A 12,500-nucleotide genomic window follows, 5' to 3' on the forward strand; every position below is an offset into this window, starting at 1 on the left:
ACACACAGAGGTCAGGTGGGTATAACGCTTCCTGGCCAGGCTGAACAGGTTCACCTGGGGGAGGTTTGGAGGCAGGGTGATGTATGTATGTGTGTGTGTGTGTGTGTGTGTGTGTGTGTGTGTGTGTGTGTGTGTGTGTGTGTGTGTGTGTGTGTGTGTGTGTGTGTGTCGTGTGTGTGTGTGTGTGTGTGTGGGACTTACTTGAGCAGGTATTTTTCCAGCCGCTGCGAGGGAGGGAAGGAGGAGAGACAGGCGGAGAGGAGGAGCCACCCGCGTTCTGAGTTCTGAGGGTTGACGTTTCGCCAGACTTGATTGGCTACCTGTGCCAGGATCTCATCTCGGAGGCTCTGATTGGCCAGTCCTTTCTGGATGATGTAGTTCCCAAACAGGTTCTCCTGAGCTCCGTTCAGGTCGGGGTCCCCCCATGAACCTCAGAATCTAGAAGAGAGAACACAGAACACACCATGTTACAGTATGGTTACATAGGGGGTACATGAGAAGACTCCCATGAGACCATAGGCCACTGGCATGTAAATGCAGTGGGCACTCAGGGTCACCAGGGCAGAGCACCAGTTGGTGGCAATAACAACTGAAAAAGGTTGGGAACCACTGTTCTAGAACGTAGTGTACAATGGAGAGGGTCTAAAGGTGGGTTCTGCCAGAGGGTTCTAGATTGTAGTGTTCCATAGAGAGGGTTCTAAAGGTGGGTTCTACAGAGGGTTCTAGAGCATAGTAAATGTTAGAGAGGGTTCTAAAGGTGAGTTTAAATGTGGCTTCTAAAGATGGGTTGTACAGAGTTCTAGATCGTGTGTTCCATAGAGACAGTTCTAAAGGTGGGTCTCTGCAGAGGGTTCTAGATCATGTCTCCATAGAGAGGGTTCTAAAGGCAGTTTTAAATGTATTTCAAAATGAGGTTCTACAGAGGGTTCTAGATCGTAGTACCATAGAGACACCTAAAGTGGGTTCTGCAGAGGGTCTCTAGGATCATAGTAATCCATATAGAGTGTTCTAAAGGTGGGTTCTAGATCATAGTGTTCCATAGAGATGGTGCTAAAAGTGGGTTCTGGGCAGAGGGTTCTAGATCATAGTGTTCCATGGAGAGGGTTCTAAAGGTGGGTTCTACAGAGGGTCTCTAGATCATAGTGTTCTATAGAGAGGGTTCTAACGGGTGAGTTCTACAGAGGGTTCTAGAGCCGTAGTGTACCATAGCGAGGGTTCTGAAGGTGGGTTCTATAGAGGGTTCTAGAGCATAGTGTACCAGCATAAAAGACGTCCACCGCTGGCTGATTCAGTTCCTCGTCCACCCGGTCGAGCGCCCAACGGAGCAAACAACATCCCAAACAAGGCTTCCTAAACACATCAACATCATGGATTCACAATTGAACACTGAGTTTCAACATCAAAACATATCAAATATCGGGGATTCACAAACTGAACACTGACCTCAACATCAACACAAATTCACCGACTGAACACTGAGTCAAACATCAACATGGATTCACCAACTGAACACAGAGCATCAAACACACATCAACACAACACTGAACACTGGCCAATTCCCAACTGAACACTGAGCTCAACATCAAACACACGTTTTAATAACGGTGTGATCTCACCCTGAAGATGGTCCTATGTAGTGAGTGATGAGGTAGTTGCTGATGTTCAACGGCAGAGTCAGCTGAGGATCCACCTGACCTTAGGGGCCTGGACCAGAGCTAGCACTCAGAGTGGAGCTCCCTGCCACCTAGACACACAGAGAGATGTGAGGAGATGACCAGAGCTAGACAGAGAGCTGTGAGGAGCTGGACCAGAGATAGCCACTCAGAGTGGAGCTCCCTGCCACCTAGACACACAGAGAGATGTGAGGATCTGGACCAGAGCTAGGCACTCAGAGTGGAGCTCCCTGCCACCTAGACACAGAGAGATGTGAGGAGTTGGACCAGAGCTAGGCACTCAGAGTGGCGCTCCCTGCCACCTAGACACACAGAGAGATGTGAGGATCTGGACCAGAGCTAGACAGAGAGATGGGAGGAGCTGGACCAGAGCTAGTGTGTTATTCAGGATAATAGCCTACCTGCGGAAGCCTGCAGCAGAAACCCCAACTCAGCAGGGATGGGCAGAGTTGTAACGTTCACCACTTCTCTGTTGGCCCGCTCCTACACAGAGGGGTTAGAGGTTAGAGGTCAGGGGTCAGTCAAGGGTTCAGATCAAAGCTAGGGTGACCAAATGAGGGACAATAGTATTCTATTATTCTGGTATTCTAGAATTCTAATATTCTAGTATTCCATTATTAGAATATTATATTATTCTACTATTCCATTATTAGAATATTCTAGTATTCTAGTATTCTAGTATTCAATTATTCAATTATTCATTTATTCTATTATTCCAGCATTATAGTATTCTACTATTCTAGTATTCTATTATCCTAGTATTCTAGAATTCTTAGTATTTTTAGTATTCTAGTATTCTATTATTCTAGTATTCTGGTATTCTAATATTCTAGTATTCTAATATTCTTGTATTCTAGTATTCTAGTACTATAGTTTCTAATATTCTAATATTGTAGAATTCTAGTATTCCAGTATTCTACTATTCTAGTATTCCTATTATCCTAGTATTCTAGAATTCTTAGTATTTTAGTATTCTAGTATTCTATTATTCTAGTATTCCAGTATTCTAATATTCTAGTATTCTAATATTCTTGTATTCTAGTATTCTAGTACTATAGTTTTCTAATATTCTAATATTGTAGAATTCTAGTATTCCAGTATTCTACTATTCTAATATTCTAGTATTCCAGTATTCTAATATTCTAATATTCTAGTATTCCATTATTCTAATATTCTAGTATTCTATAATTCCAGTATTCTATTATTATAATATTCCAGTATTATAGTATTATAGTATTATATTATTCTAGTATTCTAGGATGCTGGTATTTTTAAATTCTAGTATTCTAATATTCTGGTATTGCAGTATTCTATTATTTAGTATTCTAATATTCTAGTATTCTAGTATTCTAGTATTCCATTATTATAATATTCTATTGGTATAATTTTATAATATTCTAGTATTCCATTATTATAAGATTATAGTATTATAGTATTCTATTATTCTAGTGTTCCAGTATTATATTATTCCATTATTATAGTACTCTATTATTCTAGTATTCTACTATTATATTATTCTAGTATTCCATTATTATAATAGTATAATATTCTAGTATTCCATTTTCTAATATTCTAATATTCTTGTATTCTAATATTCTAGTATTCCATCATTATAATATTCTAGTATTCTTATATTTTATTTTTATAGTATTCCAGTATTCCATTATTATAAAATCCATTATTATAGTATTCTATTATTATAGTATTCTAGTATTATATTATTCCAGTATTATAGTATTATATTTTCTATTATTATATTATTCTAGTATTCCATTATTATAATATTAAAATATTCTAGTATTCCGTTTTCTAATATTCTAATATTCTAATATTCTAATATTGTAGTATTCTAATATTCTAGTATTCTAATGTTCTAGTATTCTAATATTCTAGTATTCCATTTTTATAATATTCTAGGAATCGGGTATTCCTAATATTTATTATTATTGTATTCTAATATTCTAGTGTTCTAATATTCTAATTTTCTAGTATTCCATTAATATAATATAATATTATTCTATTATGCCAGTATTCCATTATTATAATATTCTAGTGTTCTAATATTCTAATTTGCCATTATAATAATATTCTAATATTCTAGTATTCCATTATTATAATATTATAATATTCTGGTAATCTAAAATTCTAGTATTCTAATATTATAGTATTCTATTATTATAATATTCAAGTATTCTGGTTGTCCATTATTATTGTATTATAATAATCTAGTATTCTAATATTCTAATTGTCCAGTATTCCATTATTATAATATTATAGTATTATAGTATTCTATTATTCTAGTATTCTTAGTATTTTTAGTAGTCTAGTAGTCTGGTATTCTTGTATTCTTGTATTCTATTATTCTAGAATTCTAGTATATTCTAGTATTCTAGTATTCTTGTATTATAATATTCTAGTATTCCATTATCATAATATTACAATATTCTAGTATTCTAATAATCCAGTATTCTAATATTCTAGTATTGTAATATTCTAGTATTCTAGTGTTATAATACTCTAATATTCTAGTATTCTAATATTCTAGTATTCTGTTATTCAAATATTCTAATATGCCATTATTATAATATTATAATATTCTAGTATTCTATTATTATTATAGTATGCCATTATTATGAGATTCGACTATTCCATTATTATTGTATTCTAATTTGTAGTATTCTAGTATTCTAGTATTCTAATATTCTAGTATTCTAATATTCTAGTATTCTAGTACTCTATTATTCTAATATTCTAGTATTCCATTATTTTAATATTTTAACATTCTGGTTTTCCATTATTATAATATTATATTATTCTAGTATTATAAAAATGTAGTATTCCATTATTATTGTATTCTAATATTCTATTATTCTATTATTCTAATATGTACTATAGTTTAACTTTATTTAACTAGACAAGTCAGTTAAGTCAGTGAAGGAGAAATTCTTATTTTCAATGACGGCCTAGGAACAGTGGGTTAATTGCCTGTTCAGGGGCAGAACGACAGATTTTACCCCTTGTCAGCTCGGGGTTGGAACTTGCAACCTTCCGGTTACTAGTCCAACGCTCTAACCACTAGGATACCCTGCCGCCTGATATAACTATAATTCCATTATTCTATTATTCCATTATTCTAGTATTCTGTTATTCTAGTATTTTATTATTTTATTATTCTATTATTCTAGTATTCTAATATTCTAATATTATATTATTCTAGTATTATAATGTTCTAATGTTCTAGTGTACTATTATTCCATTATTCCATTATTCTAGTTTTCTGTTATTCTAGTATTTATTATTTTATTATTTTATTATTCTATTATTCTAGTATTCTAATATTCTAATATTATATTATTCTAGTATTATAATGTTCTAATATTCTAGTGTACTATTATTCTATTATTCCATTATTCCATTATTCTAGTTTTCTGTTATTCTAGTATTTTATTATCCTATTATTATAATGTTCATAATATTCTAATATTATATGATTCTATTATTCTAGTATTATAATGTTATAATATTATATTATTCTAGTATTATAATGTTCTAATGTTCTAGTGTACTATTATTCCATTATTCCATTATTCTAGTTCTGTTATTCTAGTATTTTATTATTCTATTATTCTAGTATTATAATATTCTAATATTATATTATTCTAGTATTCTGTTATTCTAGTATTTTATTATTCTATTATTCTAGTATTCTAATATTCTAATATTATATTATTCTAGTATTATAATGTTCTAATGTTCTAGTGTACTATTATTCCATTATTCCATTATTCTAGTATTCTGTTATTCTAGTATTTTATTATTTTATTATTTTATTATTCTAGTATTATAATGTTCTAATGTTCTAGTGTACTATTATTCCATTATTCCATTATTCTAGTGTTTTATTATTCTATTATTCTAGCATTCCTGTATTATATTTTCCAACTCTCAACTGTAAGTTACCTGACAGAGTTAGCAAAAATAGCCCTCTCCCCCAAAGCTGCCCATCCCTGATACACAGAATATATTTTCATAAGGCGCAAGGTGATTGAAAGAGACTGGTTAAGAATGTCTAACTGAAGGACAAATCCACCTTTTTTCCCCAACAGTTTACTGATGGTGATTGAAAGAGACTGGTTAGAATGTCTAACTGAAGGACAAATCCACCTTCTTTCCCCAACAGTTTACTGATGGTGATTGAAAGAGACTGGTTAGAATGTCTAACTGAAGGACAAATCCACCTGTTTCCCCAACAGTTTACTGATGGTGATTGAAAGAGACTGGTTAGAATGTCAACTGAAGGACAAATCCACCTGTTTCCCCCAACAGTTTACTGATGGTGATTGAAAGAGACTGGTTAGAATGTCTAACTGAAGGACAAATCCACCTGTTTCCCCAACAGTTTACTGATGGTGATTGAAAGAGACTGGTTAGAATGTCTAACTGAAGGACAAATCCACCTGTTTCCCCAACAGTTTACTGATGGTGATTGAAAGAGACTGGTTAGAATGTCTAACTGAAGGACAAATCCACCTGTTTCCCCAACAGTTTACTGATGGTTTGAAAGAGACTGGTTAGAATGTCTAACTGAAGGACAAATGATTGAAAGTTTCCCCCAACAGTTTACTGATGGTGATTGAAAGAGACTGGTTAGAATGTCTAACTGAAGGACAAATCCACCTGTTTCCCCAACAGTTTACTGATGGTGATTGAAAGAGACTGGTTAGAATGTCTAACTGAAGGACAAATCCACCTGTTTCCCCCAACAGTTTACTGATGGTGATTGAAAGAGACTGGTTAGAATGTCTAACTGAAGGACAAATCCACCTTTTTTCCCCACAGTTTACTGATGTTTGAATTTGTTGATGAAACCCGGGACATGATTGTTTGATTGCGGGACATGGGGTCAAAGTGTCAAAGTGCGGGACTGTCACGCACAATCCGGGACACGTGGTAATTAATACTAATTAACCAATCAGAGGTGGAGACAGAAGGAAAGGGACGAGGTCTTTACCTCCTCTATCCTCCTGAACTCCTCCTCGGCTCTCCTGATTGGCTCGATCTCCGCCTGAAAGGAATCCAAACATTAAACACTCATCACTCAATCCCTTCTGTTTCGGACCCTGGTGTGTGTGTGTGTGTGTGTGTGTGTTACCTTCATATAGCTTCGACGGTTGATGTAGAGCAACACGATGGAACGGAACTTGATGAGGTACTTCCTCTTCAGAGCAAACCTCTTCCTGTTTACAGAGAGACAGGGTCTGACTGGCTATTTAGAGAGAGACAAGCTCCGATAAACTGTTCACAGAAAGACATGCTCTGATTGGCTGTTTACAGAGAGAGAGACAGGGTCTGATTGGCTGTTTACAGAGAGAGAGACAGGGTCTGATTGGCTGTTTACAGAGAGAGAGACAGGGTCTGATTGGCTGTTTACAGAGAGAGAGACAGGGTCTGATTGGCTGTTTAGAGAGAGAGAGACAGGGTCTGACTGGCTGTTTAGAGAGAGAGACAGGGTTTGATTGGCTGTTTACAGAACTTTAAAGTGTCTGATTGGCTGTTTACAGAAAGACATGCTCTGATTGGCTGTTTACAGAGAGTAGAGTCTGTAGTTGATCTGGCTGTTTTAGCAGAGAGACAGGGTTTGATTGTATCACAAAACCATAAGAACTTAGTTGAACATGGTGTTTAAAGTGTGTGTGTGTGTGTGTGAGTGTGTGTGTGTGTGTGTTACCTTGCCAGGTATCCTCTACAGAAGGTCTGTAGTTGAATCATGGTGTCTTAGCGGTGTGTGTGTTTGTGTGTGTGTGTGTGTGTTACCTTGCCAGGTATCCTCTACAGAAGGTCTGTAGTTGAATCATGGTGTTTTAGCAGTGTGTGTGTGTGTGTGTGTGTGTGTGTGTGTGTGTGTGTATCACCTTGCCAGGTGTCCTCTACAGAAGGTCTGTAGTTGAATCATGGTGTTTTAGCTGTGTGTGTGTGTGTGTGTGTGTGTGTGTGTGTGTGTTACCTTGCCAGGTATCCTCTACAGAAGGTCTGTAGTTGAATCATGGTGTTTCGGAATTTGTTCCGTCTCTTCCTGATGAAGTACAGCCGTGTGTAGCGCTGCAGGGTCACGGCAGCCACGTGGAACACCAGATCACGCTTCCACTCCATCAGTTGGTACAGATCCTCCTTCAGGAACATCTACACATGGGGACACTAGATCACCCTTCCTCTCCAACAGCTGGTACAGCTCCTCATTCAGGAACATCTACACAATGGGACACTATATCACCCTTCCTCTCCTACAGCTCCTCCTTCAGGACCATCTACACATGGGGACACTAGATCACCCTTCCTCTCCAACAGCTGGTACAGCTCCTCTTCAGGAACATCTACACAATGGGACACTAGATCACCCTTCCTCTCCTACAGCTCCTCCTTCAGGAACATCTACACATGGGGACACTAGATCACCCTTCCTCTCCTACAGCTCCTCCTTCAGGACCATCTACACATGGGGATCACTAGATTATCCTACCTCTCCAACTTCGCAAGTCAGTTAAGAACAAATTCTTATTTACAATGACTACACGGGCCAAACTCGGGCGACGCTGGGACAATTGTGAGCCGCAAAATGTGGAAAAAGTGAATGGGTCTGAATACTTTCCGAAAGCTCTGTATACAGGAGGACATATGTCTGAAACGTATGTATGTATGTATGTATACAGGAGGACATATGTCTGAATACATATGTATGTATACAGGAGGACATATGTCTGAATACGTATGTATGTATACAGGAGGACATATGTCTGTATACAGGAGGACATATGTCTGAAACGTATGTATGTATGTATACAGGAGGACATATGTCTGGATACGTATGTATGTATACAGGAGGACATATGTCTGAATATGTATGTATGTATGCAGGAGGACATATGTCTGAAACGTATGTATGTATGTATACAGGAGGACATATGTCTGAATACGTATGTATGTATGCAGGAGGACATATGTCTGAATACGTATGTATGTATGCAGGAGGACATCTGTCTGAATACGTATGTATGTATGCAGGAGGACATATGTCTGTATATATGTGTATACAGGAGGACATATGTATGTATGTATACAGGAGGACATATGTCTGAATGTATGTATGTATACAGGAGGACATATGTCTGAATACATATGTATGTATACAGGAGGACATATGTCTGAATATGTATGTATGTATACAGGAGGACATATGTCTGAATACGTATGTATGTATACAGGAGGACATATGTCTGAATACGTATGTATGTATACAGGAGGACATATGTCTGAATATGTATGTATACAGGAGGACATATGTCTGAATACGTATGTATGTATACAGGAGGACATATGTCTGAATACGTATGTATGTATACAGGAGGACATATGTCTGAATACGTATGTATGTATACAGGAGGACATATGTCTGGATACAGGAGGACATATGTCTGAATACGTATGTATGTATACAGGAGGACATATGTCTGAATACGTATGTATGTATACAGGAGGACATATGTCTGAATACGTATGTGTGTATACAGGAGGACATATGTCTTTGTTAGCATTTGACCCAGCTGGTTGTCTGTCTGAATACATTTGAACATCTTGGCCATATGTCTCCATACGTATGTATGTATACAGAAGAGGACTGGCCACCCCTCATAGCCTGGTATACAGGAGGACATATGTCTGGGTTTATAATCTCCAGGAGGACATGTCAGAAGAGGACTGGCCACCGTCTCATAGCCTGGTATTCCACCCGGCACCGACAGGAGGACATATGTCTTCCTAGGTTTATGTATCCAGGAGGACATATGTCTGGCCAATACGTAGGAGGACATATATCTGTATACAGGAGGACATATAGCCTGGTTCCTCTCTAGGTTTATAATCTCCACCCGGCACAGCCAGAAGAGGACTGGCCACCCCTCATAGCCTGGTTCCATATGTCTAGGTTTATAATCTCCACCCGGCACAGCCAGAAGAGGACATATGTGGCCACCCCTCATGTAGCCTGGTTCATATGTCTAGGTTTATAATGTATACCAGGAGGCATAGCCAGAAGAGGACTGGCCATGTCTCATAGCCTGGTTCCTCTCAGGAGGGTTTATAATCTCCACCCGGCACAGCCAGAAGAGGACTGGCCACCCCTATGTAGCCTGGTTCCTCTCTAGGTTTATAATCTCCACCCGGCACAGCCAGAAGAGGACTGGCCATATGTCTCATAGCCTGGTTCCTCTCAGGAGGTTTATAATCTCCACCCGGCACAGCCAGAAGAGGACTGGCCACCCCTCATAGCCTGGTTCCTCTCTAGGTTTATAATCTCCACCCGGCATAGCCAGAAGAGGACTGGCCACCCCTCATAGCCTGGTTCCTCTCTAGGTTTATAATCTCCACCCGGCACAGCCAGAAGAGGACTGGCCACCCCTCATAGCCTGGTTCCTCTCTAGGTTTATAATCTCCAGGAGGACATATGCCAGAAGAGGACAGGAGGACATATGTCCCCTCATGTATGTTTAGCCTGGTTCCTCATACAGGAACATCTGCCTGGTTTATAATCTCCACCCGGCACCGACAGAAGAGGACTGGCCACCCCTCATAGCCTGGTTCCTCTCTAGGTTTATAATCTCCACCCGGCACCGCCAGAAGAGGACTGGCCACCCCTCATAGCCTGGTTCCTCTCTAGGTTTATAATCTCCACCCGGCACAGCCAGAAGAGGACTGGCCACCCCTCATAGCCTGGTTTCTAGGTTTCTTCCTAGGTTTTGTGAGTTTTCCTAGCCACTGTGCTTCTACACCTGCATTGCTTGCTGTTTGGGGTTTTAGGCTGGGTTTCTGTACAGCACTTTGAGATATCAGCTGATGTACGAAGGGCTATATAAATACATTTGATTTGATTTCATAGCCAGTTCAGGGCCTAAGATGTTGTTCTTCTGAAATAGACTACATTTTCTTCATATCATGTCTCTTTGGATCTAAAATCAATGTATTCAGTGTGATGGTGTAGGCTGTATTACATGGATGTATTCGACTTTTTAAAATGTAGAAGTTCCAATGACCAATCACCAGCGGACAAAATGTCACCACAGCCCTACACACCGACTATTATATTGACCATAATTGTCCATCCAACGATTGTGATTTGTATCTTTGTTGACCAACATTCAAAAAGGCACTCGCATCTGAGCAAGCGTTTTTTGCAGGTGCAACAGTTGAACAAGAGGAATGAAAAAAGATGAATGAAAAAGGAAACCTTGACACTGATCTTTAATAAGCTTTGCGTTTCGGCCTCACGGCCTTCATCAGAGCTTTTGTTTTTAAATTAGCACCTTTATGTCGACCACACCCACATCCGTTCCACGCATGGGATAGGGGTTGGAGGATTGTGATTTTTTTATCTTTGTAGACCAGCCTGCGATACCCCAGCCCCTCATGTTCAAATTAATCAAATGCAATGTATCTTATGAAGCCCCTTTTTCCATTAGCCGTTTACAGTTACCCAACCTAAAACCCCACAAAGAAAGCAATGCAGAGCCACAGTGGATAGGAAGAACCAGGACGAACCTAGGAAGAACCAGGAAGAACCTAGGAAGAACCAGGAAGAAGCTAGGAAGAATCTAGGAAGAATCTAGGAAGAACCTAGGAAAACCAGAAAGGGTCTAGGAAGAACCAGAAAGAAGCTAGGAAGAACCAGGAAGAACCTTGGAAGAACTTAGGAAGAACCAGAAATAACCTAGGAAGAACCAGGGAAGAACTTAGGAAGAACCAGGAAGAACCTAGGAAGCTCCTAGGAAGAACCGTGAAGAACCTTGGAAGAACCATGAAGAACCCGATAAAGGAAACAGGATCTGAGGGGTGGCCAATCCTCTTCTTTTCTTTTGGCAGCTCACCTTGGTAACTCCTAATTGGTATGTTCCAGGTTGAACAGAACAGAGTTGATAGATCATCTCAACACAGCCCTCCTCACCTTGGTAACTCCTACTTGGTATGTTCCAGGTTTAACAGGACAGATCATCTCAACACAGCCCCCCCTCTCCTCACCTTGGTAACTCCTACTTGGTATGTTCCAGGTTTAACATGACAGAGTTTATGGATCATCTCAACACAGCCAACCCCCCTCCTCACCTTGGTAACTCCTACTTGGTATGTTCCAGGTTTAACAGGACAGAGTTTATGGATCATCTCAACACAGGTCTCCCCGTCCGCTGGAGGTACCTCCTTCAGACACAGTAACGCCTTGTACCTGAGGAGCACACACACACTTCATCTGTAGTACAGCAACACCGTTCCTGGTCTCTTGAAGATATCCTGGACAACACTGATCTCAGAGCAGAGGAAGTACCACCTCCTAGGAGACCACAGGAGAGATTCATGGACAACACTGATCTCAGACCAGAGGAAGTACCACCTCCTAGGAGACCACAGGAGAGATTCATGGACAACACTGGTCTCAGACCAGAGGAAGTACCACCTCCTAGGAGACCACGGGAGAGATTCATGGACAACACTGGTCTCAGACCAGAAGTACCACCTCTTGGAAGACTAAAGAAGTGATTTGGACAACACTGGTCTCAGACCAGAGGAAGTACCACCTCCTAGGAGACCACAGGAGAGACATGGACAACACTGATCTCAGACCAGAGGAAGTACCACCTCCTAGGAGACCACAGGAGAGATTCATGGACAACACTGGTCTCAGACCAGAGGAAGTACCACCTCCTAGGAGACCACGGGAGAGATTCATGGACAACACTGGTCTCAGACCAGAAGTACCACCTCTTGGAAGACTAAAGAAGTGATTCA

The 12,500-nt window shown here is 39.3% G+C and overlaps 1 pseudogene; it reads right to left on the reverse strand.

The window, feature by feature from the left end:
* Positions 1 to 201: 201 nt before the first annotated feature.
* LOC121845257 overlaps positions 202 to 12,500 on the reverse strand; it is a 54,715-nt pseudogene continuing 42,416 nt past the window's right edge.

The sequence above is a fragment of the Oncorhynchus tshawytscha genome, unplaced genomic scaffold, assembly GCF_018296145.1.
Source record: "Oncorhynchus tshawytscha isolate Ot180627B unplaced genomic scaffold, Otsh_v2.0 Un_contig_7217_pilon_pilon, whole genome shotgun sequence".
Taxonomy (NCBI): Eukaryota; Metazoa; Chordata; class Actinopteri; order Salmoniformes; family Salmonidae; genus Oncorhynchus; species Oncorhynchus tshawytscha.